Source organism: Myotis nattereri (genome assembly GCF_964212035.1).
Source record: "Myotis nattereri genome assembly, chromosome: 2".
Taxonomy (NCBI): domain Eukaryota; kingdom Metazoa; phylum Chordata; class Mammalia; order Chiroptera; family Vespertilionidae; genus Myotis; species Myotis nattereri.
The window spans coordinates 160026132-160053274 of record NC_138076.1 but is presented as its reverse complement, the minus strand read 5'-3'; the positions used below and the strand labels follow the sequence as shown (position 1 = coordinate 160053274).

General features: G+C 42.9%; 1 long non-coding RNA gene and 2 pseudogenes across 3 annotated transcripts in view; 1 reads left to right on the top strand and 2 right to left on the bottom strand.

Moving 5' to 3' along the window:
* The window catches only part of LOC308514296, a 91372-nt gene that overhangs the window by 56000 nt on the left and 8229 nt on the right, over positions 1 to 27143 (top strand). The window lies entirely within an intron of this gene.
* On the bottom strand, positions 3100 to 4379 carry LOC308512230 (lactadherin-like; annotated as a pseudogene). Its single transcript has one exon. The product of its transcript is annotated as a lactadherin-like (transcript).
* LOC308512222 (U2 small nuclear ribonucleoprotein A'-like) lies at positions 17998 to 18626 on the bottom strand (annotated as a pseudogene). Its single transcript has one exon. The product of its transcript is annotated as a U2 small nuclear ribonucleoprotein A'-like (transcript).

The following is a 27143-nucleotide window of genomic DNA, read 5'->3' as shown; positions in this document are numbered from 1 at the left end:
GGCAGCTGATCGATGTTTCTCTCTCATCGATGTTTCTAGCTCTCTATCTCTCTCCCTTCCTCTCTGTAAAAAATCAATAAAATATATTTAAAAACAAAACAAAACAAAACAAAAACCAGTAGTTCTGGTTTTTAAATATTTTTCCAGCTTTATTGAGATATAATTGCCATATAACATTGTGTATGTTTAAAGTGTATAATGTGATATTCATGGATAATGTGAAAGTAAGGTAAATTAGGTAAGTTTGTATCCTTTGACCGACATCTCCCCATTCTCCATCCCCTGGCAACCACTGTTCGTTCTACTCTCTATTTCTATGAATTTGGCTTTTTTAGATTCCACATATAAATGAAAGAATACAGTATTTGTCTTTGTCTGACTTATTTCACTTAGCATCATACCCTGAAGGTCCATCCATGTTTTCATGAATGACAAGATTTCCTTCCTTTTTCACAGCTAAATAATATTCCATTTGTATATGTATCTCTCTCTCTATCTATACATATGTGTGTGTGTGTGTGTGTGTGTATGTTTATATATATTCTCATATTTTCTTTATCCATTCAGTCACTGATGGACCTAGATTGTTTCCATGTATTGGCCACTATGAAAATGCTGCAATGTATAATGTAAATATATCTCTACATGATAGTGATTTCATTTTATTCAGATACTAGAGGCCCAGTGCACAAAAATTTGTGCACTCGGAGGGGTCCCTCAGCCCGGCCTGTGCCCTCTCGCAGTCTGGGACCCCTCGGGGGATGTCCACCTGATGGCTTAGGCCTGCTCCCCAGGGGATTGGGCCAAAACTGGCAGTCAGACATTCCTCTGGCAGCCCGGGAATCCTCGGGGGGTGTCCACTTGCCAGCGGGGAGCAGGCCTACGCTGCAGTTGGACATCCTTAGCGCTGCTGAGGAGGCAGGAGAGGCTCCCGCCACCACCGCTGTGCTGGCAGCTGGCAGCCTGGCTTGTGGCTGAACAGAGCTCCCCCTGTGGGAGTGCCCTGACCACCAGTGGGCATCTCCTGCATTGAGCGTCTGCTCCCTGGTGGTCAGTGTGTGTCATAGTGACCAGTCATTCCCAGTCTTTCTACTGTTAGGGTCAATTTGCATATTACCCTTTTATTATATAGGATAGAGGCCTGGTGCATGGGTGAAGGCCGGCTGGTTTGCCCTAAAGGGTGTCCCGGATTAGGGTGGGGTCCCGCTAGGGTGCCTGGCCAGCCTGGGTGAGGGGCTGAGAGCCGTTTTCAGGCTGGCCACACCCCCTTCAGGGTGGGGGTCCCTACTGGGGTGCCAGGCCAGCCTAGGTGAGGGACTGATGGCTGTTTGCAGGCTGGTCACACCCCTTTCAGGTTGGGGGTCCCCACTGGGGTGCCTGGCCAGCCTGGGTGAGGGGCTGATTGCTGTTTTTAGGCTGGCCATGGCCGTGGGCTGGAAGTAAGTATCTGGGATTTATTTAACTTCTATAATTGAAACTTTGTAGCCTTGGTCTGGCTCAAAGCCTGGATGGCCCCTGGCAGCCCATGTTCCCAGCTCTTCCTTGAGTGGAGGCCACGGCGGCTGGAAGCAGGTATCTGGGATTTATTTATCTTCTATAATTAAAACTTTGTAGCCTTGAGTGGAGCTCAGAGCTGGCCAGGGCAGGCGGGAAGCTCCTGCTCACTCCAACTCCGTAGCTGCCGCCATCTTTGTGATGGAATGACGGAGTGAGTGTGTGATGGTTAATTTGCATATTACTTTTTTATTAGATAGGATATGCCCAGAAGTTGTCTTGCTGAATCATCTGATAGTTTTATTTTTAATTTCTCTAAGAAACTCCATAGTGTTTTCCATAGTGCTGCACCAATTTACATTCTTACCAACAATGTACAAGTGTCTCATTTTCTCCACATTTCACTAGCACTTGTTTCTTGTCTTTTTTATAATGGCCATTTTAATAGGTATGGGGTGATATTGTGGTTTTGATTTGTATTTCCTTGATGATTAGTGATATTGGGCACCTTTTCATATACCTGCTGGCCATTTGTATAGCCTCTTTGGAAAAATGCCTATTCAGATCCTCTGCTTATTTTTAAATTGGATTTTGTTTTTTGCTACTGAGTTGTATGAGTTCCTTATATATTTTGGATATTAACCCGTTATTAGATAGATATATGGTTTGCAAAGATTTTCTCCCATTTTGCAGGTTGCCTTTTCATTTTGTTAATGATTTCTTTTGCTGTGTAGAAGCTTTTCAGTTTGATGTTTTAGTTTTTTTATTTTTGTTTTTGTTTTTTTTGTGTGTCATATCCAAAAAACCTGTTGTTGAGACCAATGTCAAGGAGCTTTTTCCCTATGTTTTTGTCTTAGAATTTTAAGGCTTTAATTTTAGGTCTTACATTTAAGTCTTTAATCCTTTTTCCCCCCAAAATATATTTTGGAAGCTGCCTGTGCACTCAGCCCTCCTCCCCCAAGCCCACCCACTTCCTCCTGTCTGTCCACAGACCCATCCCACCCCCTTCTGTCTTTCTAGGCTGCAGCTCAAGGGTCAAGAGGTCAAGAGGGATCTCCAGAGAGGTGGGTGGGGAGTGTCAGAGGGCTGGGTGACTGCATCAGGAATGGCAGCATGGTGCCTCCAGGCTGATCGGCAGGGGACTGTTATCTCCAGCCTGGCACCTGGGGGCCTTTCTCCAGGGCCCTAGGAACATGGGGGTGGGAGGTAGGCTATTGGCGACAGAGGTTGGAATTGGGGATCTGGAGAGGTGCACGTAACCCACACTCCCAGCTTTCCTCTTACCTGTCCATCCCAGACCTACCCAACTCCCACAGCACGTAAGATAATGGGTTGGATTGCCTCAGCCTTTTGGCGAAGACCAAGTGTAGAAAATGGGATGGCATGAGGGCTTGGTCCCAGGGGCAGGTGGGAGGTGGGGCAGGCGTGTGGGAGGCGAGGTGTGAGGAGGACAGAGGGAGGGAGAGGTGACTGACTCCCTCCCCCCCGCCCCCCACCGCATTCAATCAGGAGGGTGGTGGGTGGAGGAGGCAGCAGGACCACAGAAGGTCAGGAGAACCAGGAATGGGGCACATATCCTATGGCCATCCAGTCCGTTGGCTGGACCTACGAGCATCCCAGCAGCTCCACACAAAGGGTGATTCGGTTGTGCCAGGCCACGGGCAGGATGCGCACCAAGCTGGCCAGAAAGGGCATCTCGAACATGTTCTTCTTGTGGGAATTATTGTCAAAGTTGCCTGGGAAGATCTTCTGCCTTCACCCCCGAGTCCTTATACTCGGTCCGGTTCCAGTCATCATTACTGTGGCCACCTTGTAGGCTGTCACGTACTGGATGCTGCCGCGGAATCAGGCCCCCTGCGTGATGATGCGGGTCACTTGTTTCTGAGAGCCAAAGTCGATCTACAGCACTCGGAGGCAGGTCCAGGCATTGAACTTGCCCTGCTGGTCCAGCCGCGGGAAGTAGAGATGCCAGCTGAAGGAATTCAGGCTCCAGGTCTTGTAGATGCTGGAGGCCGTGATTTTCTTGTCAGTGATGAATTTGTCCTTCATGCCCAGGGGTTTCATCACATCCTGCATTCAACTCACAGCCAAGGAGCTCAAAGCAGAGGGTGCAGCCCCGATGGCAGCTAACGGGCACCAGCCTCACATACTGCACCTCTTGAGGGAAGTCAAACATGTTGTCCTTCAGGCTACTGTTGTCCACATTAGCCAGAAATACCTTGTCTCCTGAGTTCCTGTCTTCCTGGATGAACTTGAACTTTTTCCTGTCCAGGCTGTAAGCCACCTTGAACATCTTCACGTACTCAGCTCTGCCTGCGTGGCTGGTGCCCTGCGTCACCCTGCCCGTCACATGCATCTTGCGCAGCAGTTTCACCTGGATCCAGGGGTTCCTATCGTAGTTGCCGGCTGTCCAGGCATTGACAAGGCCCGAGCGGTGCAGGCGGGCCAGGTCCCGGGCCCAGCGCTGCAAACCATGACGCCCAAGTGCACAGAAGAAGGGGAGATCTGCCAGTCGGCAATGGCACCGGTCTCCACGTCCAGCGGCATGGCGCACCAGCTCTCGCAGTGGATGCTCCTGTCGCCTTGCGGGCACTCGCAGACGTACTGTGTGCAGACATTGCCACAGTATGCCTCCTCCCCAGGCACCTGGCATTCGGCATCATTGTGGCAGGGGTTTTGGAAACGGATCTTTCTCAGTCTTGTTGCAAAATGGGCCCCATAAAGCCTTCGGGGCAGAGGCAATAGGAGAGCTCGTCGTGTCCCGACAAGCGGGCCCCACCATTCAGGCACTCGATGGAGTCACAGAAATCACCGGGGCCTGCGAAGAGGCCCGAGGCGCAGAGCTGCAAGCCGCAGAGCACTGCCAGCAGGCGAGGGCCCGGCATGCTGCACGCAAGTGGAGGACCTGGCGCGGAACTGAAGATCGGGCCATGCAGACAGCGGCTCTCACTCCTACTCAGTCTTTAATCCTTTTTAAGTTAATTTTTGTGAGGGGTGTAAGATAGCGGTCCAATTTCATTCTTTTGCATGTGAATATATAGTTTCCCTAATACCAATTATTAAGAGACTTCTTTTGGCTCCTTTGTCAAACATTAGTTGACCATCTATCTGTGATTTATATCTGGGCTCTCAATGCTGCTCTGTTGGTCTATTGTCTGTTTTTAGGCCAGTACCATACTATTTCAATTACTATACAGTACCTTTATAGTAGTGGTTCTGACTTTTTTGTTCCACAATATACCTGAGAGATAGAAAACATTCCCTTGAGGAAGAGTGGCTCCCTATGTCTGAGGGAACTACATATTTCATTATACTATTAGCAATTTATGCCAGGACAACAGACATAAATCAGTATTGTTCCAGGAAAACTGGAACATATGGCCACCATAATTACAGCAGTGATTTTCAAATGGGGAAAGGACTTAATCTCTAAAAGAGTTATGAGTATGTTAAAATCACTAGAGGTATAAATATCAGTTAAGGTCTAAGTAGAAAAAGAGAAACCATGGTGGTTATTTTAAGAGAGAAAACTTCACATAAAGAATTGTGAACCAGCCCTAACTGGTTTGGCTCAGTGGATAGAGCGTCGGCCTGCGGACTGAAGGGTCCCAGGTTCGATTCCGGTCAAGGGCATGTACCTTGGTTGTGGGCACATCCCCAGTAGGAGGTGTGCAGGAGGCAGCTGATCGATGTTTCTCTCTGATCGATGTTTCTAACTCTCTATCTCTCTGTAAAAAATCAATAAAATACGTTTTTAAAAAAAGACTTGTGAACCAGTGATTGAGAGAACGGAAAGATCAGAAGGGAACACTGGAGTTTTGTGGAGGTAGAACTGCAAGAAGCAAATGCCACTCCTAAGGCTGGGAAAGAAAATATGTTGGGATTATTTGAATCGTGGTGCCCTAAGGAGAGACCCCCGCCTCCCCAAGGAGGTGGAAATCAGATCCCTGAGGACGAGGCACTGGCTGAATGATGCTGGAACCATAGGAGCTTGGAGGATGTCGCTACAGAGCTGCGGGTCAGCTTTGTGGAGAGAAGGTGCCAGCTGGCTGGTGGTGGTAGCTCAGAACGAGACCAGTGTGGAGAAAGTAGAAAAGAACTGTGACCTGCAGTCAAGTGTTGCTACTGAAGCCAAGTGTTGATGACAGAATAAAGAATGATTGCTATGGGAACACCGACAGGAATAACGAGCAAACAGGACTATGTGAATCCCTCATCCTTCCAGCCTCCAGTCTCCCTGTTGAGTCTCTGTTAGAAGATCCTAATGGAAAGAGCTGGCAGAAGATTAATATGATTTGCAGAGTCCCAGGCACAGCAGTATAAAAGAGAGCAACGAAGGGTATAAACTTAAGGAAATAGCTTCATAACCAACACATTTCATCCGTTTGGCTACTCAGCATCCATTCAATTCTTCTACATAGGCTGAATTTCCATAAAATAACAAAACAACTTTATGCCTTTGATGACAAGATACTTTCCTTTGTACAAATAAAGACATTCTCATTCTCTCCCCATAATGAGAAGACACAAAGTCCTCATACCCATTGTATCCTCCCCTGGGTAATGAGTAAAGTATCCTTATTTGAAGGTAGGTGTATAGCTGGTTTAAAAAATAAGCACCCTTTCATCCTATGCTATGTCTCATTAGAGTGAGGACCCAAATATTTTTCATTTTCCAGGAGAGAAAAGGATTCCATTTTTCACAAATTTGTATTTCTTTTTTTTTTAAATATATTTTATTGATTTTTTACAGAGAGAAAGGGAGAGAGAGAGTCAGAAACATCGATGAGAGAGAAACATCGATCAGCTGCCTCCTGCACATCTCCCACTGGGGATATGCCTGCAACCCAGGTACATGCCCTTGACCGGAATCGAACCTGGGACCCTTCAGTCCGCAGGCCGACGCTCCATCCACTGAGCCAAACCGGTTTCGGCACAAATTTGTATTTCTGAAAAATAGCTTCATTAATCTTCAGGTGCTACTGTTGCCATAGATAGTCAAGGAGCACAGCTAGGGAGTCTCCTCCATTGGCCAAGATGGGGCAGAGGGGAGGTTCATACACTGAGTATGCTAAAAGCTAGAAAGATGAATGGACAGAGCCCAAGCCTGCCAAAAGCTAGCAACATAATTGGTTAGAAAAAGAAGGTCCTCCCCTCCCTATCTCTATAAGAACCATAGGCTTGAGCAGGAGGGAGATGGTCTTTGAGACAGGAGTCCACCATTCTCCCAGGTCACAGCACATGAATAAAACCTCTTTCCTTTTGCACCAGCAACTGTCTCACAAGTTTAGCTTTTGTTGCAGCAAACAGCCAAACCTGCATTTCAGCTATACTACCTCAGAATGTTATTCCACTTATAATGCTATTGATGCCGAACCCAGGTTTGGCTGCCTACTGCTTTGAAAACCAATACTTGAGAGGCAGGTGCTGGTATAAAAAAAATGGTTTATTCAAGAGCTGGCAGCCTGAGAAAGATGGGAGATTGTTGTTAACATCTCTGTGCAGGCAGGGTTTTATAAGAAGGAAGAGGGAAAACAGAACAGCGTGATCAAGGGGAGGGGATTGAAAAGTTCTCTACATGCAGACTAGCACAATCCATTCTGATAAGGACGTTGAAACAGGTCAAGCAATGGTCTGGTGCACATTGTCCTGGTTTTATATCGTCCTGGTTTTACAGTTGAAGGTTAGCAAATTTCCTGAAGCTGGAATGTCTGAAGGTTAGAGTCTGCTTCTTTTAAAGTTAGTTCCTAGAATATGCCATTTTTCTATAAGTTACATGGTAGTCAGAGTCAGCAAGCAGAGGTTGATCTATGTCAGCTGACTTCTTGTGGTTAGTCTGTTCTTAGCTGGGATAGGAACTAAAACCTGCTAGTTCCCCATAACGTTCCGGATACATGCTGTTAGCACTTGTTAGTTCTCATTATTTCTATAATGACAGGGCTGCCAATTTCTTCTGCTATCTGAGTTAGCATTATTGATTACTATAGCAATATAAAGCTATACGGCCCGTTACACTATGTTTACCAGACTTCTGTTTATTCCAATAGAGACCCTGTCTGTCCTAGATGGTTTGGCTCAGTGGATAGAGCGTCATCCTGTGGACCAATGGGTCCTGGGTTCGATTCCAGTCAAGGGCACGTACCTTGGCTGCAGGCTCCTCCCCAGCTCAGGCCCTGAAAAAGGAATTGCTTTCTTAGACAGGGTCTAAGAGAAAGACAGAGAAACATTGATGTGAAAGAAACACATTGATTGGTTGCCTCCTGCACATGCCTGACCAGGGCACGGTTTGAGGAGGAGCCTGCAAGCAAGGTACATGCCCTTGACTGGGTTCAAGCCCGGGACCCTTTGGTTTATAGGCCGACACTCTATCCACTGAGCCAAACTGGCTAGGGCTGTTTTTATGATTTTAGAAAGAGGAAGGGGGTGGGAGAGAGAGAGAGAGAGAGAGAGAGAACAAGAACTGGGATCGAGCCTGAAATCCAGGGATCGAGCCTGAAACCCAGGCATGTGCCCTGACTGGGAATTGAACTGATGATCTCTTGGTGCACAGGACAATGTTAAATCCACGGAGCCATACTGGCAGGGCCAATTGGCTACTATTTATTTTTATTTTATTTTTTATTGATTCCAGAGAGGAAAGGAGAAGGAGAGAGAGATAGAAACATCAATCATGAGAGAGAATCATTGATCAGCTGCCTCCTGCATGTCCCATACTGGTTGACTAAGCCCACAAGCTGGGCATCTGGCCTGACCTGGAATCGAACTGAGACCTCCTGGTCCACAGATTGATGCTCAACCACTGAGCCAAGCCAGTTGGCTACTCTTAATAGCCTTTGGCCCACTAGTACTAGGCTTGTTTAGGTAAGGTTAATTCATTGAATTGGTAGCTATAATCCCTTAATCCTAAATGTCATATATTTAATAGCTGCTTCCTTTCAGGTTTAGAAGATTTCCCAGAGCATACCCCCTGTTACTGAATGACCAAACTTCAATCTGTGAGCTTTTCTTCTGAGCTTTAATATCTTGGATCTAAAAGGAACCTGGATTTGAGAGAATAGATGTCCTTATTTTCAACGCAGCAGGTGCTTCTTTCTAATTCTTTGAAGTCAAAGTATTGACAAAGGCAAGGATGAATTGACTGTTCTAATCTTTGTCAATATCACTTATTTACCAGGTTCTTATACAAGAACAAATTCTTGCTTTTAAAAATTTGGATCCATTAAGAAGGGTAATACATACATCACTTATACTCTTCCCACTAAAATAAAACTGCATCTGTATCTGGCATTCTATTGAATCACTTAGACAGTCTTTATTCTGATAATTGGCACAATTATGTACAGAATTTGAAGTCCCTGGACCTGTTCTGGATCATCACTCAACTTCTGTGACTAACCATTCTTTCCCTTAGGTCATATCCCTATAGACAATTTTGTGAATTTAGGATGAAAGATCCTGCCCAATTGATTTACAAACGTAATTTGATAATATTGAATAGAACCTTAGAGCTGTTGTTATGAACCAGTACTTCTCAATTTTGCATTTGTCTATGAATTAGCTGAGTATCCTGTTAAAATGTGGATTCTGATTCAGTAAGCGTGGTGCAGAGTTTGAGATTCTGCATTTTAGAATAAATTCCTAGGTAATGCCAGTGATACTAGTCTGTAGAACATAATTTGAATAGCAAGGTTCTAGGATGTGTAAGTAGCATCTCCATGCTTTTCAGCATGCTCGGGGTAGGTGTCATGAACCCTTTCAAAGGCAGATTTCTAGAACCTGACTGTGCACAGGTTGTGACTTTCGAGATTGGCTAATAAGAAAAGTAATAAGTAATGGCAGCTTTAGCACATAATTTGTGTCTGCTCTGTACTGAAAATCCACTAAAATGATAGTAAATGGCTTTAAAAATAAGATAATAAATCTCAAGGAAAAAGAGAAGACTCGCAGTAATGAAATTTTAGGAGCTAGAAAGCAAATGGACAAGTGGTAAATGATTTAGCAGAATTGCAAATATTGAATAACAAGCCAGCAATGGGGAACCTAAGAAGCAACTCATTTACTTGGGGAAACTCCCAAAGATATCTCTGGAAATTGGGGTAAAGACTGAGAAAAGGAGAATTATTTGAAAGCCTCTTAAGGAACAGATCATCCCTCCTAAACATATACAGCAACTGCTCCTCACACCTGGGATGAGGGAGTAAAACAGTGAATATTTAGATGGAGATGGGGGAAGGCACTTGACAGAATTGAGAGCATGGATATTGTACTGAAAATGGAATGGAATTAAAATAATGAGAGCTGAAACCCTGGTTTCTGCCTTCTTACTATATTTGGCAACCAGGATGGTGGCAGCCAGATACCCTCCAGGTGGGAGACTGGAAAGCTTCTCTTGGGAAGCTAACAAATCCAAGAGGAAAAAAAAAGCCTAGGACACTGATACCAGGGATCCACTGAAACAGTCCAGTCAGAGCCAAATAATGAGGATCATAATTGACGAGCACCAGCAATTTGTAGTTCTTTAGTTCCTCAATGTTAAGTGTGAACAACAGCTAAGGATCAACAGACATTAGAAGAAAACCGCAAGTGTGGAATTCAGAGGCCAAAATGGCTGACAAAATAAAGCTACCTGCAGGAAGTAGAAAACACAGCATACACAAGTACTCTCAATATCCTCAGAAAAATAAGAGAAAATATTGCACACATGAAACAAGAAGAGTATGCTATTAAAAAAAGAACATCCAGGAGAAAAACCAAGATGGTGGCATAGGTAAAGACCGGAAATTGCTGCCTCGGACAACCACTTCAAAAATACAACTAAAAGGTGGAGAAACCAAGATGGCGGCATAGGTAAACACCTAAAATTGCTGCCTCGCATAGCCACTTCAAAAATACAACTAAAAGACAAAACGGACATCATCCAGAACCACAGGAAGGCTGGCTGAGTGGAAATTCTACAACTAGAAGGAAAGAGAAAAGCACACAGAGACTCAGAGGAGGTGCTGAAGTAAAGTGCAGAGGTACAGAGGTGTGCGTGGAAAGGGCTGGAAACTGAGGACATGGTTGTCTTTTTTAATTGGGAGGGAGTCACAAGCTCCCGACTGCTCTGAACTCCAGTTCCAGGCGAGTCTCTGGGGACCCAGACTCATACCGGGAGAAACTGGACTGTCTGGCATTGGGCAGAATTTAAGGGCGGCTTTCTCTCAGAGATGCTTGCAGCGATTACCCGGACACTGACACCCGGGGCCTCTAAGGCAGGGCTGAGGATCAGCCATAGCTGTTTGTTCCATCCTGTTGATTCTCTGAGACCCCACCCCACCCAAGCTGTGCCCAAAGGCTTTTGCATATGAAAGGCCTGGCCCTTTGCAATCTAAAATTTTCTAACTAACTGCAGCTGTGTCAGAGAGACCCAGAACATCCAAAAGAAATCCCAAGGCGCCACAGCAGCTTGCATTGCTTCACAGCTGGGCCTCATCTGGGCACCCCTAAACCCCAAACAAAGATGAGGAATCTGCAGATCTCTCCGTAGCTCCTGCTGGGTAGCCTCAGGCAGAGGCTAAATCAGCACCTCCTTAGAGATTCAAGAGCCAGTGTACCCAGTGGTCAGAGTGGGACCATCCAGATTACAACTCCTCAGATCCATAAGGGACACACTCAGGGGGCAGACTCAGTGAGCACCAAAGCCCCACTGAAGCAAGTCTTGCCCCAGAAGGGTGTCTCCAGCACAGAAGTTCTCCCACTGCAGACACAGCTGATTCTCACAGCCAATTGGCCTGGAGGTCAATTCCTCCCAGTGATACCTACAACAATCAAGGCTTAACTACAACAAGACTGTGCACAAAGCCCACAAAGGGGTGCACCAAGAGTGTCCACCTCAGGTAATTGGAGAGGCTGAGCCACTGGGCCCTATAGGACACCTAGCACAGAAAGCCACTCTACCAACACAGGGAAGCAGCCAAAATGCGGAGACAAAGAAATAGGTCACAAATGACAGAAATGGAGGAAAGCAAACTACTGGATATAGAGTTCAAAACCATGGTTATAAGGTTTTTCAAGAATTTTCTAGAAACAGCCGATAAATTTAGTGAGGCCCTCAATAAATCTAGTGAGACCCTCCAGGATATGAAAAAGGACCAACTAGAAATTAAGCATACACTGACTGAAATAAAGGATATTATGCAGAGATCCAACAGCATACTAGAAGATCGCAAGAATCAAGTCAAAGATTTGAAATACAAAGAAGCAAAAAACACCCAACTGGAAAAACAAAAAGAATCCAAAAATATGAAGATAGTGTAAGGAGCCTCTGGGACAACTTCAAGTATACCAACATCTGAATTATGGGGGTGCCAGAAGAAGAGAGAGAGCAAGATATTGAAAACCTATTTGAAGAAATAATGACAGAAAACTTCCCCTACCTGGTGAAAGAAATAGACTTACAAGTCCAGGATGCGCAGAGAACCCCAAACAAAAGGAATCCAAAGAGGACCACACCAAGACACATCATAATTAAAATGCTAAGAGCAAAAGACAAAGAGAGAATCTTAAAAGCAGCAAGAGAAAAACAGTTAGTTACGTACAAGGGAGTACCCATACGACTGTCAGCTGATTTCTCAACAGAAACTATGCAGGTCAGAAGGGAGTGGCAAGAAATATTCAAAGTGATGAATACCAAGAACCTACAACCAAGATTACTTTATCCAGCAAAGCTATCATTCAGAATTGAAGGTTAGATAAAGAGCTTCACAGATAAGAAAAAGCTAAAGGAGTTCATCACCACCAAACCAGTATTATATGAAATGCTGAAAGGTATCCTTTAAGAAGAGGAAGAAGAAGAAAAAGGTAAAGATACAAATTATGAACAACAAATGCACATCTATCAACAAGTGAATCTAAAAATCAAGTGAATAAATAATCTAATGAACAGAATAAACTGGTGAATATAATAGAATCAGGGGCATAGAAAGGGAGTGGACTGACTACTCGGGGGTAGGGAAAGGGGTGTGTGGGAAGAGACTGGACAAAAATCGTACACTTATGGATGAGGACAGTTGGGGGGGTAAGGGCAGAGGGTGGGGTGGGAACTGGGTGGAGGGGAGCAATGGGGGGAAAAAAGAGGAACAACTGTAATAATCTGAACAATAAAGATTTAATTAAAAAAAAAAAGAACATCCAATGAACAAAAAGGAGCTCTTGGAAATCTGAAAAACATCAGTGAAAACTCAATGCGAGGACTAGAATATTAAGTGAGAAGAAATCTCTCTTTAAAAAAAAGCAAATCCATGGAATGGAGAAAAGAATAATATTAGAAGTAACTTCCAAATAATAATTCTAGAAAGAAGGCACAAAAATAGTGGTGGTGGTGGTGGTGGGGCGGGGTATGACTTTTTTTGTTAATTCAATATATTTTTCTAGAAACAAAGGACATGAATTTCCAGATTGATGGGTCCCTGGAGCGCCCAGCACAATGGATGAAAGCAGACCCTCGCTGTGGTACTGGGGCAGATCAGAGTGAAAGTAGAGAGCAGCGGGGACAAAGAGAAGATTCTATAGACTTCCAGAGAGGAAAACAGGATTCTTGCAACTGGTCAAGATTCTTGCAAATGGTGTCAGATTTCTCAGCAGCAATGATGGAAGCTAGAAGAGAAAGGAGACATGCCTTACAATTTCAGAATGAAAAGAGCTTTCCATCCTGGAGTTCTTCATCCAGTCACTACCAGTTAAATATGAACATAAAATAAAGACATTTTCAGATGTGGAAATTCTCAAAATATGATCTCCCATGCACCCTTTGTCAGGAAACTTCTCCAAAATGAGTGAATTAACCAAGAAAGAAGAAGACATAAGGATCCAGGGAACAGTGGGTCCAATACAGGAAAAAGGCAAAAGGAATCTCTGGGATAATTTCAAAACTTTGTAATTATCTTGTTTTATTTAATTTGGCAAAGGAAAAGAAGTGTAACCTGTTGTCACAATAACTACCTTAGAACTGTGATCCTTAAATCAGACAGACATAGATTTGATAGTACCCAAACAAATGTCATTTAAAGATCTTTAAGACTGGCAGCAAAAAAAAAAAAAAAAAAAGACTGGCAGCAATAAATAGGGAGGATATGAAAATAATACAGCCTAGAATGTAACTGGAAATGATCTTTTGGATCTAATCAGTGGGTGAGGCAATGTGGATGGGGGTTTGCAGACTTAAACCAGACATGAAAATTAGAGGTCACACAATCAAATGCAGGGTCAGGGGACTGTGTAAGAAAGAAGTAGGGACATTAAAAGAGGCTTCTAGCATTACTTGTTCTCCATCATTATGAGAAAATTCATTCTAGATGTTGCTTCTAGTTGCTAATAAACTTCTAGTCTCAAGATGGAGCCCGCTGCTGTCCAGGGTGCCATGCCAGCAAACTGAATTTTGGGATTCCTGTATATGCTCTGCTTGACCAGAAACGCAGTGTATCCAGTCAGCCAGTCCCCAAACACTAGGCCAACTCTGGACTTTTCATTTATTTCCTTAATCTTGTTCCTTTATCTTTCTAAATAAGGTCATATATGCAACCCCAGTCAACTATGCCCTGTTTTGACATTAGAACTTCTAATGCTCTCCAAAACTCACTCTTGACCAAAATCCTTCAGGAAAAGTGCTCCACTGCCTGTGAAACACTGTACTCCCCCAATCCATGGGTTATTTTCCATGAGTAAAGGACATCAAACTCATCACTAAATTGGCCCTGGCTAGTGTGGCTTAGTTGGTGGGGCATTGTCTCATGCAGTGAAAGGTTGCTGGTTCAATTCCTGGTCACCTGGGTTTGGGGGCTCAATCCCAGGTAGGGGGTATGCAGGAGGCAGCTGATCAATGTTTCTCCCTCTCTCTTGAAAAAACAACTCATTATTAAATTGATTTATTTTTGTCATTTGACAATGTCTACAGCTATAAATATTCTTATCCCATCCAAAGTCTCAGATCTATATGCAATCTCACCTACCCAAAAGGTCAATGTTAAATTACTTGGAAGGAAATAATTTCCTCCTTTGTGGGTAAATGTCTGGAGAGATTTACAGTTAACTATAGAGATGGCCAAGTAAACCAAACCCCGAATTATTGCTATTTTGAATTAAATTTGGGAATACTCTATAGCTATATAATATTTTAAGTACTTAGAACATATAAGAATTTGGCATATTAAAGAACAACTTAGCACAACAGGCTAACAGTTATGCCTTATAATTCTGATTTTAAAATGTATAATAAGTATTTGTTAGATTTGTGATTTTAAGATAAAAGAAAACTGTTAAATTCACAAACTGTATTAGAAAATTTAGGGTAACTTGACTTTGCCATATTTATATGTTGTTAGGTTATTTATAAGTCTTAAAGTTTGTTTATTAATTCCCGGGGTTCTTGTCCCAGCATCAAGAAGGGTTCAGGAATCTGGAAAAGGGGCTGTGCGTAGATGACATAGGAATCCAGGGACTAATAAAGAGTCCGGAGACGAGATATAATTTTGAAAGGCATTGGGGGTCAGAGGACCTTCAGCTAAAGGAACTGAAGACTCCCTCCTTGTCTAGGACCCTTGCTTTTATTCACACAATTTGTCCTAAGGCAAGGTAGAGATAATACACTTCAAAGGGTAAGGTTTCAAAGGGTGCAGAAGTATTGTCAGTTTGGGGAATAGCCTACGGCTGTTCAGGTGTTTGGCCAACAGGAGGCAATAACATGTAGATTTAGATGCCCTTTAACTGTCTGGCAGCCACAATCGGTTTCCTATTCAGGTTTGGGGAAATGCCTCTAGCCATTCCCAACAGGTGACTGACTACACGTGTGACTCAACCCTGTTGAGTCCCCAAGTTTCATCAACCTTTTGATGAAACTCTTGAAATTATGACATGCTGGAATTGATTCCCGGCAATTAATCACACGGTACACTTTAAAAAGAAGTTAAACGTTCAATTTTTAATGCAGTTAAAAATTTTCAAGGGAGTTTAATTAGCAGAAACAAATATTAATCAAACTTCCCCTTAAAACTGATAAAATTTGGTACATTTGATGGATAAAATAAAATCTATAAATAATTTATTAAAGAAAATATGTTTTTAATTACAACTTTAGTAAGTCAAACATTAATTTTAATCATCAAAGTAGCCCAATAAAAGTCTTTCCTACTCATATATGTCTTGCTCAAGGACACACACATACTTACATGCAAATTTCATTTAACATCTATCATTGAAAAATGGGCCTGGAGTCCAAGAGATCCTGGGTACTGATCTAACTCCCACATGAATAAAAAGGATACACCTTTTATTGATGAAAGAGAGAGAGAAAGGGAGAGAGAGAAAGGGAGAAAGAGAGAGAGAAACATTGATCAGCCACCTCCCGTATGTGCCCCAAGTAGGGATCAAATCGCAATCTGGGTATGTGCTCTGACCAAGAATTGAATCCACTACCTTTTCGTGTATGGGACATCTCTCCAACCAACTGAGCCACACGACTTGCTTGATTTTGTTTTAATGCACGTGTCTAGGGTTAGCAAGAGCAAAGACCTGGGTACTCATTCACTGACAGTGGGGAATAAGGGTAATTTGGTAGTTTATAAAAAATATTAAAAATCCACATAAATTATGCATATCCATTGGATTAGCATTTTTATTCATGAAAATTTATTCTAAGGCAATAATAAAATAACAACTTAAGTGTTTAACTGCCTTGCAGTGTTGTGGATAATTGCTAAAAATTGGAAAGAATGCAGGCAGCCACGAATAAATAAAATGTGGCATATTAATACAATAAGAACTGTGACCTAAATATAACATGAAAGATATTTAGTAGTTAAATATGTATAAAGAGAAAAAAGTATCAGATAAACACTGTGACCCATTTTTATTTTTAATTATTTTCATTTTTTCAATTATGGTTGACATACATTGTTATATTAGTTTCAGGCATACGTCCCAGTGATTAGACATTGCATAACTTACTTAAGTGATCATCCTAATAAATCTCCCACCCATCTGACACCATACACAGTTATTAGAATACTAGAGGCCTGGCGCATGAAGTTCATGCACTCAGTGGGGGGGTCCCTCAGCCCAGCCTGTACCCTCTCGCAGTCTGGTAGCCCTTGGGGGATGTCCGACTGCCAGCTTAGGCCCTCTCCCCGCCACTGTGCTCGCCAGCCATGAGCCCAGCTTCTGGCTGAGCGGCGCTCCCCCGTGGAAGCACACTGACCACCAGGGGGCAGCTCCTGTGTTGAGCGTCTGCCCCCTGGTGGTCCCCTGGTGGTCAGTGTGCATCATAGTGACCAATCGTTCCACTGCTTGGTCAATTTGCGTATTAACCTTTTATTATATAGGATTATTGACTATATTCCCTATGCTGTACTTTACATCCCCATGACTATTCTGTAGCAACCAATTTGTACTTCTTAATCCCTTCCCCTTTTTCACCATTTCCCCAACCCGTCTCTCATCTGGCAACAGGCAAAATGTTCTCTATATTTATGAGTCTGTTTCTGTTCTGCTTATTCATTTTGTTTTTTTAAGATTCAATTATTGATAGATATGTACTTATTGCCATTTTGTTGTTCATATATTTGACCTCCTCCTCCTCCTCCTCCTCCTCCTCCTCTTTCTCCTCCTCCAAGAAGAGCCTTTAACATTTCATATAATACTGGTTTGGTGGTGATGAACTCTTTTAGCTTTTTTTTGTCTGTGAAGCTCTTTATCTGTCCTTTGATTCTAAATGATAGCTTTGCTGGATAGAGCAATCTTGGTTGTAGGTCCTTGCTTTTCATCACTTAGAATATTCCTTACCAGTCCTTTCTGGCCTGCAAAGTTTCTGTTAAGAAAATCAGCTGACAATCTTATAAGAACTTCCTTGTAGGTAACTAACTGCTTTTCTCTTGCGACTTCTAAGATTTTCTCTTTGTCTTAACCTTTTGCATTTTTATTATGATGTGTCTTGGTGTGGGCCTCTTTGGGTTCATCTTGTTTGGGACTCTGTGCTTCCTGGACTTGTATGTTTATTTTCTTCACCAGGTAAGGGAAGTTTTTTGTCATTATTTTTTCAAATATGGTCTCAATTTCTTGCTCTCTTCTCCTTCTAGCTCCCCCATGATGAGAATGTTGTACGCTTGAAGTTGTCCCAGAGGCTCCTTACACTATCTTCATATTATTTTATTCTTTTTTCTTTTTGCTGTTCTGATTGGGTGTTTTCTTTCTTTCTTTTTCACCCCCCCCCCCAAAGTGAGTATCCTTTATTTTTACTATTTGTAGAAAAAGGCACTTAGATTTCCAAATTTATATTAAAAAATGACTAGCAGCTGTTTGGAGCATTTCAACAACGCTTATGAATTCCTCTTTGCTGACATAAATAAGGCTATTATTCTATGTTCAGGGAGTAGAACTTGTCCCAAGCGAACATGTTCTACATCCTGTGGATACTCAGGCCATGCTGCTCAGGACTGATTTGTGACTGTATCTTTTTCCATTTCCTCGTTACCATCATTGGTGGGGTCTGCTTTGTGTTTGCTGCAGCAAGCCCTTCAGAGGCTTCACTTCAGCCAGAGTTGATGCATTTGCTATGGTGTTCTTGATTGCGTCTACCTCCCCTGGAGATGGGCCACCTTTATTTCTGTCAATTGGCAAACCAGTACCTGGGTTGAAAGTTTTGCTTCTTCTGGCAATATCCTTTGCAAATTGTGCACCCTGTTTTCCCTTAGACATTTTCTTTGCTTCCTGACACTCTTTTAGTTTCACTTTATGGAAATCCAGTATTCTGACTTGTGAAACTTTATAAATTACGTACAGTCTACACTGTTTCTTATTTGTTACAGGATTTTTTTTAGAATACTTAGCTAAGTCAGTGATTTGAAAGATGCCAAAGGGGCCAGATCACATCCCTCAACTGTATGGCATATTCTAATTTTGTCCACCAATAATGTTTTCAGTCCTCTCAACAAAGGAAACCCATCCAGTTTCCTGACTTCATTGTCAGAAAAATCTGTAGCATCAAACTGGTCCAAGTTTGCAACCAGACAAGAACTTTATATCCCTGGAGGTCAAGCTCGCGGTCCCACGGGGTTGGTGTACTGTGTTGCCTGCTTGATCAGCTTCCCCATCAGCTTCACCATCCTGCCGCCTCCTGCTGATTAGGTGTTTTCTGCTTCCTTATCTTCTCAGTCTCTGATTTTGATCCTCTGCTTCATCTACTCCACTGTTAATTCCCTGTAATGTATTCTTCATTTCAGTTCATATATTCTTCATTTCTCACTTTTTAAAAATGTTTTCTAGTACCGCTTTTATACTTCCTCTTTTTTGAATATGACTGCTACTTGTGCTGAGCTTGGAAGTTCCCAGGCAAGGCCAAACTGTGAGCCAAGGCCAGCTGCTACTAGTGCCAGGCCTATGGTTACGTAGCAAGAGGTACATGGCTCACTGAGGCCAGATGCTTCTTGTTTGAGAGATTTTAGGAAAATCTGAAGCATGAGCCAAGACTGGACATTCCTCTATGGAAAAACCACTGGACACAGCTTGGGTGGGCCTGAAAGTTGAATGGGGCAGGGTCTCAGGGAATCATCAGGGTGGGCCAAACAGTGTGAGCCAGGTTATTGGAGTCTCAAGTATGGGACCTACATGCCTGCTTTGTTGGGATCAGGGCTTATCAGAGGAACAATGGCCTCTGCCAGCACTTCTGTCTGGGAGAAAGCTGCCCCTTAGCTCTCACCTCATATGTCTCTGGTGCCTTTTGAGCTGCTGCCTCAGTGCTGCAGCTCAGGAGTGGGTGGGTCCTTTAAGAGAAACTACCTGGGACTCCAGCAGCCTTCTCATTCAGCCCCACTCCCACTGGTTTTTTACAGCCAGAAGTTATGGAGACTTCTCTTCTTGGTACTGGAATCCTGGGCTGGGGACCTGGTGTGGGGCTGAGACCCCTCGCTCCTCAGGGGGGACCTCCACAGCCTAGATATCCCTCCCAATTTTTATCTGTCACATGTGGGTGTGGGACCAGCCCATTTTGTATCTCCACTCCTCCTACCAGTCTCAATGTGGCTTCTTCTTTAGTTCCTGAGTTGGAGGACTTCCATTCAGCCAGATTTCAGGCAATTCTGAATGATGGTTGTTCTGTAGTTTAGTTGTAATTTGGATGTGGTTGTGAGAGGAGGTGAGTACCATGTTTACCTATGCTGCCACCTTGACCAGAAGTTGTGACCCATTTTTAAAGCATATACATGTATAAAAAAAAGTCTGCATGTATGGTCAGAAAAATATTAATATTTTATCTTTGAGTGATAAAATTATGCTTATGATCATGTCCTCATTTTTTGTTATTTATATGTTCTAATGTCTTATAATGAGTATATTTTGCTTATATAATAATGAAAAACAGTAAAAGGGCATCCTCATGTGTGCATGTTCATGTGTGTGTATGTGTGTGTTTTGCTTCTTTGTTCATTTGTTTTAAGTCATGAGCAAACCTTAAGGTAAACTAGGAAAAAAAGACAGACCTCAGTATCTCATCTAGCAGGTAAGGTTTCCTGAATGTATAATGGAGCACTCCCTTTGACATCCCCGCAGGAACAACATAAACAACTTGCTATAAGGGGCAAATATGCCTGACAAATGCACCTTTCCTTCAGGCAGCAAATAACTATGTGACATTCATCTCACAAGCATAATTGAACACTTCCTATGAGCTGGACATGGTGCTATGGGTGGGGTACAGAAATGAAAATAGTGTCCCTGCCTTCAAGGAGCATAGTCTATGGAGAAAGATCACCAGGCACAATTATATTAAAGGATGGGAAGCATGCAGGCTGTGTAGTTGAGAGGACAGTCACCTCACATGGGAGGGACTCAGAGAAGGCTTCCTGGAGGAGATGACACTTAAAGAGAGCCTTGAATAAGTAGGAATTGCTTGTGGGATAAGATGGGGGGGACATTCCAGGATGTGCTTTCCCTTCTAGCAATTTCTAGGATAGGTGTTGATCTCTATAATAGAGACTGAAAGGTGAGGTTGATTTTAACGTGAGCTGCAGATCCCTGTGATGGAAATAAAATTCTCTAGTCTTCCCAGGTTCTCATCTACAACCTTTTAAAAACACAAATGAGTAGTACAGGGGAAGATCAAATCATGTTTATGGATTTGTAAACCATCCTGGTTTAACTGGAATGAGAGGAGTGCACAGTGGTTGGACAAATCAAGTAGATAAAATTACCTGGATTTTTTTAAAGTGTACTCTAAATGCCAATTTAAAAAAATGTATGGGATTACAACTTTGATGGGGAATTGGCTTAGAGAAAAGAAGTAGAGATAGAAATATAAATAATAGAGGACACAAGAACTCAGTAATAGGATGGAACATGTTTAAAACTGCCATTTGTCCCTAGCTTACCATGATACCCTGCTCTTCACCGATATTATCTTTCTTAATCTCAAAATGACTCTGAAAGGCAAGATATAATTAACCTCATCTTATCATTTCACACAGTGGTATCTGGGTGGCAATTTGAGAAGAGGCGGTATCATGAGCCCTCATGAAATTGTACAAGTGGAGGTTTAGTTGCAGCATGAACAGTGGAGTGTTCCCATTGGAGGGACCAGCCCTCCTAGACTGAGGGCAGTGACCCCCTCCCATTTATTTGTTCATAATCAAAGGGCAGAATGTCATTTAGAGACAAAAATTCAATAACATGCTTGAGGCAGATTTGGCTTAGATCTGGGCTGTTGGCTGTGTGACTTTGGACAAGTTATTTAACCTCTCTAAGTCTGTTTCTTCTTTTACAAAAAAAAGAGAAATAACACTTTAAATTTTTAAAGGCATTAACATATGTGTGTAAATGCTTAGCCCAGGGCTGGGCATATAGAAAGGACTCAATAAATGTTGGCTGCTGGTATTATTTTATTCTTTTCTCCTATCTTGTCTGCAGGCTTTCAAACCTAGAACAGAGGGAAACTCCTACTTTGAAAGAGCTAGTGACCTGACAGTTACTTAAGATGTCCTCTTCTACTGGAGACTCAAAAAGACACTACCATTTGCATATTAGAATGGCTCTGCAGTAAACATTTCCCTTGTACCTTTGTCTCATATGAACAGTTCAGTCATTCACATTTAATTTTCTACAAATGCTATAAAAACCAACCTGACATCCCCTCTGCCCACACTATTGGCTGTGGGTGTCTTACACCCTTAGGCCACGTGAACAAAAATCTTGGGCTTACATTGAATGAAAGGTTGTCTACCATTTTCTACTTCCAGCAGGAGTGTTAAAAGGAAAGTCATTTATTCTAAAACTGAACATTGGAAACTGGAAATATTGGGTTGTCTCTTCAAGCATACTCAAGACCTTCATATTTAGCCAAGTCTTCTGAATCATATTTATTACTAGAAGCCCAGTGCACGAATTCGTGCGTCGGTGGGGTCCCTTGGCCTGGCCTGCGGGGATCGGGCTGAAAGCAGCTCTCTGACATCCCCCGAGGGGTCCCGGATTGCGAGAGGGTGCAGGCCAGGCTGAGGGACCCCACTGGTGCACAATTAGGGCCGGGGAGGGACCGTGGGAGGGCTCCAAGGCATGTCCAGCCCATCTCACCCAGCCCCGATCGGCCAGACCCCAGCTCTGCCATTATAAAATTTACAATGGATATGCACTTAACAATAGACCCTCAAAAAAACATGAAGCAAAAATGAACAGAATTGAAAGGAAACTCAACAATTACAGTTGGAGATTTTAATGTTCCTCTCTTGAGTATTAATAAAAATATTTAGACAGAAAATTAGTAAGAAAAGGAGACTTGAACAACATTATCAACCAACTTGGCCTAACTGATAGTTATAGAACACTCTGCTCAACAATAGCAGAATACACTTGTTTTTAAGCACACAAGAAACATTTTCTAGAATAAATGGTATGCTAGGTCATAATAAATCTCAATAAAATGTAAAAGATTGAAATCATACAAAAATTTTTCTGCAACCACAGAGGAATTAAAATAGAATTCAACAACAACAAGAAGAAATTGGAACAACCAAGATGGCGACATAAGTAAACACCTGTACCTGCTGCCTCTCACAACCACATCAAACTACAGCTAAAAGACAAAACAAATATCATCCAGAACCACGGGAAGCCTGGCTGAGTGGAAGTTCTACAATAGAAGGAAAGAAAAAAGCACATTGAGACTGGTAGGAGATGCGGAGGTGTGGGGGCACATGCCAAACAGGCTGGCAACTGGGTGTGCTGTTGTTTTTTGCAACTGGGAGGGAGATACAAGCTCCCAATTGCTCTGAACTCCAGTTCTGGGTGAGACTCTGGGGACCCAGACCCATACGGGGAGAAACTGGACTGTTTGGAATCGGGCCAGAACACGAGGGCATCTTTCTCTCAGAGGTGCTCGCAGCGATCATTGTTCCTGCATGCGGCTGCGGGACACAGAGACCTGGGGACCTCTCCGGGGAAGGGCTGACTGGCAGCCATTGCTACTTGCTCCGCCCTGGTGATTCCCTGAGACCCTGCCCCACCCAATTTACAACCCCACCCAAGCTGTGGGAAGCAGCTTTTGCATATGAATGGCCTGTCCTTTTGCAACCTAAAACCTAACAAACTGCAGCTGGGTCAGAGAGCTCCAAAGCTTCCAAAAGAAGGCCTAAGCCCCAGCAGCAGCCGCCTGCATTGCTTCACAGCTGGGCTTCATCTGGGCACTTCCAAACCACAAACAAAGAGGAGGAATCTGCAGATCTCTCTGTAGCTCCTGCTGAGTGGCCTCAGGCAGTGGCTGACTTTTTACCTCCTTGGAGATCCAAGAGCCAGTGTACCCAGTGGTCAGTGTGAGACCATACCAGATTACAACTCTTCACATCCATAAGAGACACACTCAAGGGGCAGACTCAGTGAGCACCAAAGCCCCACTGAAGCAAGTCCTGCCCCATAAGGATGTCTCTAGCACAGAAGTTCTCCCACTGTAGACACAGCTGGTCCTCACAGCCAATTGGCCTGAAGGTCAATTCCTCTCAGTGATACCAACAGCAAACAAGAAGAAATTGGCAAACCTCTGTTTCTTCATGTAAAGGAGAACAGAAGCCAATATGAGAACTGTTAAGAACTACCGAAGCCATTCTGCCCTGGGAAGGGGAGGCTCTTTCAGGCTCCTGGTTCCAGGTCTGAGCCCAGAGCACACGAAAAGCTCCATGAAGAGGCTTTGGACAAGTATAGGCAAAGTTGTCAAAGGACAACCCTTCGAGGTTGGCTGGGGAGGAGAAGAGGAAGACATTTTTTTTAGAGAAGGAGAATTGCAAAAGGCAGGAAATTATTTTAAAATTATTTTGCCCCAAGCTATGCCAGTGCTGGAGAAGGAAGGGCGTAAACAGAGGTGGGGGGAAAATCACATGAACAGAAACAGCGATTGTGGTGAGTGCCCCTGGTTCTCAGACAAACCTCTGCCTTATGAAAACACAGTGAAAGATTAAAGGAGGGCTTGGAAATGAGAAGATAAGGAACCAGCCATTCCCTCAGGCTTGCAAGAGGGGCCACCTGCAAGAACCAAACAGGCAGAAAGACACTTTTCTCTAGGAACAAGGATCCAGCAGAACACATCAATATTCTAAGACAAAGATCTCCAACTAAGCCACCAAAAAGTGTCATAAATTGAAGATGAAGAAAGACCTGATTAAATATACCTCCTCAAAAATGCTGCCAGTAGCAAAAGGGAAGAAACCTCTATTCTTGCTTGAGCAGATCTTGGTGGAAGGACATGAACCACTGTAAAACTAGATTCTGTAGAAAACAGTCACTGCCTCCAATAATTTGAAGAGCCACAGACTTGGAGAGGCCCACAACCTCAATGAGCAGGAAATGCTGTCTTCTATCTGCATAAGTTATCTCTTAAATGTCCCAATCTGCATGCCTTTTATATCTGGTGAATCTCTACTGCATTCTTGCCATGGGACAGATGAGTCTTCTGAGGACACCAAGGTCTCATCTGCCTGAACACACAACACAGCTATAACTCTCAAGTCTAGCCACCTTCTCAATGTACTTCCAGAAAGTGACCGGGGGTCACTCCTGCTCTGGAAGCTCCAAACGTCACCCCCTTTTTTCACCAGCCAAAGTGAATCTCCTTGCCTTAGGGGAGAGGCTCTGCTTCTCTGAAACATTATGTGCACCCACAAGTCACATTCTCTTTTGCTTTCCCCCCAAAATTCTGTAATTTCTCCAAAGGTATTAGGTTAGGAAAACTAAAGCTGAGAAAAGTGCAGGAAATGTACTTGTTCTACTCTGTCAATGTCTCACCCTAGGTAAAGTAGTACCAAGCTGGCTCCCTACTTGAGTGCGGAAAGGGGAAATATGAAACCAAGAAGCAATGAAAATGTGTAAATTAATATCTCAAAGTATTAACTAGCCATAGTCTCCCAGTTGTAAATTTTTGTGTCTTCAACAAAGAAAATTTGTTTTTGATCTATATTCAACTGTGAATAGCCTAGAGTCTGAATTTTTAATTCTCTCTCTCTCTCTCTCTCTCTCTCTCTCTCTCTCTCTTTCTCTCTCTCTCTCTCTCTTCCTTTCTTCCTTCCTTCCTTCCTTCCTTCCTTCCTTCCTTCCTTCCTTCCTTTCTTTCTTTCTTTCTTTCTTTCTTTCTTTCTTTCTTTTTCTTTCTTTCTTTTTGGTTATTCCTCACCCAAGGACATTTTTCCATTGATCTTTTAGAGAGAATAGATGAGAGAGGAAAAGACAGAGAGAAACATAGATGTGAGAGAAACACATCGATTGGTTGTCTCCTGCACATGCCCTGACCAGGCCCAGGCCTGAGAGAAGCCTGCAACCAAGGTACATGCTCTTGACCTAAATCAAACCCAGAACCCTTTGGTCCGCAGGCCAATGCTCTATCCATTGAGCCAAACCGGCTCAGGCTGAGTTTTCAATTTTCCAAAGCAGTAGGCACTGTCACTGACTCCCCAGTAGTCCCATTCTGTTCCATGATTAATCTAAACAATTCAGGGCAACTTACCCCTTTGTCAGTGATTGGTTCAGGGATGGGCAAACAAGCTAATTTGTGTTAAGGAGATTCAAGGAGAGCCTTGGTAAGGGCTATGAGAAAGAAACTTCCTTAATCTTTAATGCCATGGAAAGACAGGCTCTTTCTTCTCTTTTAGTTGTGAATGAGGAAGCACAGAGTTCCCATTGCTCCTGGCAGTCATACCACAACCATAAAGATAATGGGACTTAGGTTAAAGTCAAAACTGTGGATGGCAGAGCAATGAGACAGAAGAACCTGTATCTTGATGTCATCATTCAATGATGGGATCCTGCCCTAACTCTGTTGTTTAAACCAATGGTGAGTTGGCTTTTCAGTTACTTGCTGCCAGTGCATCCTTCCTGATACAGAATTTGGTGCCAAGAATAGAAGTGATGCAAATAACAGACTCAGTGGGTTGTGTGGTGGCTCCCAAAAAGACATGTCCACATTCTAATCCCTGGAATCTATGAATGTTAACTTATTTAGAATATAAGTTATTTGTAGATGTTATTAAGTTTTATTACTTTCAAGTTCAGCCGATGTTGAAGAGACACAAAGACATTTTTTTAAAATATATTTTATTGATTTTTTACAGAGAGGAAGGGAGACGGATAGAGAGTTAGAAACATCGATGAGAGAGAAACATCGATCAGCTGCCTCCTGCACACTCCCTACTGGGGATGTGCCCGCAACCAAGGTACATGCCCTTGACCGGAATCGAACCTGGGACCCTTGAGTCTGCAGGCCGATGCTCTATCCACTGAGCCGAACTGGTTAGGGCGACACAAAGACATTTTGATAAAAAATTTTCACATTTACCTTTATTACATGACCATTCCTCAAGATAAAAAAGTCTTTTTCAATAGAATGTCATATGGCTCAGAAATTTAAGGTATATTTTTTAAAAATTAGTTCCATGACTTATTTCACAATGTTACTAATTTCAGACATGTATTCTCCTATAACTGAAACCCTAACCTGGGGATCTGAACACCTGAGTTCTGCCTTGGTCACTGTGCTGGGGGTGCTTTGAATAGGGCATGTCCTCCTCTGAACATTAATGCCTTCTCTTGACTACCAACAGTTTCCACGTGTCTAGGTGCGTCAGAACCGTGGTTCTTATTACAAATGCAGATTTCTGGGCCCCATCCCAAGCCTACGGAATAACATTTTCTAACATTGAGGCCTAGGAATCTGTAATTTTAATTAGCCAGGAGATTATGACATATAGCCAAGTTTGGGAACCACTGAATTAGGTGATTTTCTTATTTATGTTTTCTTTTATCACCATTTGTCCCATCTTTGCTATTAGACACTGGTAAAAAACAAAAACAAAACCACAAAATAAATCAAGACCATGATTTAATCATTGTATAAACTTCCAGCAACTACACAACGCCTGGTATGTAGTAGGCACTCAATAAATATTTAAAGAATTAATTAATGCTGATTAAATAAATGAATATTATTTCATGTGGATCCCAATCACCTATGAATAGAGGAACTTATAAGAGAGAAAATATTATAAACTTTGCCTGGTTAATCTTGTACTCCCTATTATTAATCTTGTCTGCCTTACTACATTATTTAAATAATGGGTTATGTGAAAGAGGTTAATGCATATTTAAAAACCCAGTAAGAA